Source organism: Callithrix jacchus, chromosome 14, assembly GCF_049354715.1.
Source record: "Callithrix jacchus isolate 240 chromosome 14, calJac240_pri, whole genome shotgun sequence".
NCBI classification, from domain to species: domain Eukaryota; kingdom Metazoa; phylum Chordata; class Mammalia; order Primates; family Cebidae; genus Callithrix; species Callithrix jacchus.
Genome location: NC_133515.1, coordinates 102,038,644 through 102,041,550, shown reverse-complemented (window position 1 = coordinate 102,041,550; position 2,907 = coordinate 102,038,644). Strand labels below are relative to the sequence as shown.

The 2,907-nt window shown below is 41.0% G+C and overlaps 1 non-coding gene across 1 annotated transcript; it reads right to left on the bottom strand.

The window, feature by feature from the left end:
* Positions 1–1,868: 1,868 nt before the first annotated feature.
* On the bottom strand, positions 1,869–1,987 carry LOC144579399 (5S ribosomal RNA). The gene has a single exon (XR_013526833.1). It is a non-coding gene; the product is annotated as a 5S ribosomal RNA (ribosomal RNA).
* Between the last annotated feature and the right edge of the window lie 920 nt (positions 1,988–2,907).

Below are 2,907 nucleotides of genomic sequence, written 5' to 3'. Positions count from 1 at the left end.
CATCCTTGCCAGTAACTTTTGTTTTTTTGCCGTTTTTCTAATAGCCATTATAAATGGGGTAAGATGATATCCCAATATGGATTTGATTTGCATTTCCCTAATGATTAGTGATGTTAATTTTTTTTTTAAATTTTTTATTGCATTTTAGGTTTTGAGGTACATGTGTAGAACATGGAAGACAGTTGCATAGGTACACACATGGCAGTGTGTTTTGCTTCCTTTCTCTCCTTCACCCACATTTGGCATTTCTCCCCAGGCTATCCCTCCCCAGCTCCCCCTTCCGTGGGCCCTCCCCCTTTCCCCCAATAGACCCCAGTGTTTAGTACTCCCCTCCCAGTGTCCATGTGTCCTCATTTTTCATCACCCACCTATGAGTGAGAATATGCAGTATTTCATTTTCTGTTCTTGTGTCAGTTTGCTGAGAATGTTGATGTTAAATATTTTTAAAATAAACATGTTGACCATTTGTATGCCTTCTTTTGAGATATGTCTATTTAGAATCTCTGCCCATTTTTGAAGGGGATTATTATTATTATTTGCTGTTGAGTTGTGTTCCTTGTATATTCTGGATATTAGTTTCTGATTGTTGAACCCCCTGGCTCACCGCTTCTGGTTGACCATCTCCCATATCTAACTCCCCTCTTCTTTCCTGGCGCTCTAAGGTGTCCTGATCCATTTCAAATCGTGTTATTTGTTGACTAGCATCCGCTGTTCATTTTCTTTCTTGTTCACGGAAGCCCAATTTTGTTCAGCTATCGGATGAGTGGAAGGATGTAAAAGAAAGGAAGGTGCTTCACCTAGTCCTAAGCTCACTAAACAATGGTACATGAAGGTACACCTGTGGAGACGTATCTCTCTCCCTCTCTTTTTTTTTTTTTTTGAGACAGAGTTTCACTCTTGTTACCCAGGCTGGAGTGCAATGGCGCAATCTCGGCTCACCGCAACCTCCGCCTCCTGGGTTCAGGCAATTCTCCTGCCTCAGCCTCCTGAGTAGCTGGGATTACAGGCACGCGCCACCATGCCCAGCTAATTTTTTGTATTTTTAGTAGAGACAGGGTTTCACCATGTTTACCAGGATGGTCTCGATCTGTTGACCTCGTGATCCACCCACCTCGGCCTCCCAAAGTGCTGGGATTACAGGCATGAGCCACTGCGCCGGGCCCTATCTCTCTCTCTTTCGAGGCCACTTCTTCCTTGCTCTTGTGAAGCTTCCATGATGAGCTTTTGCTCAGTGCTGTATCACCACCAATTTATAACGGTGGAAGAAAGATCAAGAGTCACAAAGACACCCACCCCAAACCCTGGATCCTAAAATTCGTTTACAAGCCTGAGTCATCTGTCTCTAAATATCTAAGTAAGTGTGGATGCTAATGTTGGGTAAGGAGTGCTCCTCCTGCCATCTCTCCTCCACAGCCCTCCGTGCACCCACTGCTGCAGGGTCCTCACTTTGCCCCTCCTTGAGCTTGGTCTCTCAGCCGCATTGTGGCTACAGTTGGAATTACTGCTGGCTCAAGTGAGAAGACCTGAGAACTGACTGAGAATGGTTTTCTGCTATTAAAATGTACTGAAATAGACACTTTTTAAAAATCTGTAATAGCATTTTGTCTTCTAACTACAAAAGAGGTTAGTTTTATGAATCCTATTTAGGTGATTATAAAATTGAGGATTAGAGCATTTACATGACTTGCCAAAGCTTCATAGCTTGTGATGGACATGAGGTTTATCTGGTTGTGAGATTCCTTTTTTACAACTCAGACTTGTGTGCTAAGAATAAAATCTAAATACTTAACATGGTTTTGTAAGATCCTACATGACCTTCTCTCTTGCCATCCACTCCCACCAATATTTTTTTTTTTTTTTTTTTTTTAAGCCTACAGCACCCGGTATTCCCAGGCGGTCTCCCATCCAAGTACTAACCAGGCCCGACCCTGCTTAGCTTCCGAGATCAGACGAGATCGGGCGCGTTCGGGGTGGTATGGCCGTAGACGTATTTTTTACTTAAAATTCTCAAATATTGGAAGCTAATTCTCCAGATCTTTTCTTATGCTGCTTCCTCTGTCCGGAATGTTCTTTCACCTCTCTTTTCCTGGGTGGATGCCCTTCTCTTTAGAACAGTGCTAAGACATTGTTTTCCCTCAAAGGCATTCCCTGTTCTTCACTTCATTAGGGCACATCCTTTACTGTATTTAAGTGCTTCAAAGTGTGATTGATGGTTCATATCTACCCATATTCATGGAATCACATCCCATTTAACCTCTGTCTCCACCCCACGTAGTGTATCATAAACTTTAGGGCTTGAGGCAGGAATTTACAATTTTGAAAGCTTCATTGACGATTTTTATGCATATTCCTAATGACAAATAAGAGCATCATGCAATGGAAAGTATTAGGTAGGTGAACACCCATCCAGTTATTTGATCAGTAAGCAGAAAACAACAACAACAAAAAAGTAACAAAAAATGTTCAGTATCTTCTGACAGAGTATATTGACTAATTCAGTTCAGCCACAATCATTGAAGCCATGTCTATTGCCTATAAGTTAATAACTATACAACAGAAACCAAATATAAATTAGGAGTATTCATAAGTATTACAATTCCTAAAGTTTTAATGAGAATATTCCATTTTGAGTCACACAAACAGTTCACAAATGAATTATGTCTGTTTCTGTATGAATTTCTATGATCCTTGGCAAAGCACAAAAATTAGATACTTTTCTCAAGTTTAGAAGAATTGCTGATTTAGGCAAAGGAGAGCAGTAGATTAGAATAAGAACGAGATTGTGCCTCTTTAAAAAAATCAAACTTTATTTAAAATGTTGTTTTTATTTCTGATAATCCCTTGTGGAGTGTGTGTGTGTGTGTGTGTGTGTGTGTGGTGTGGTGTGTGTGTGGGGGGCGTGGGGTG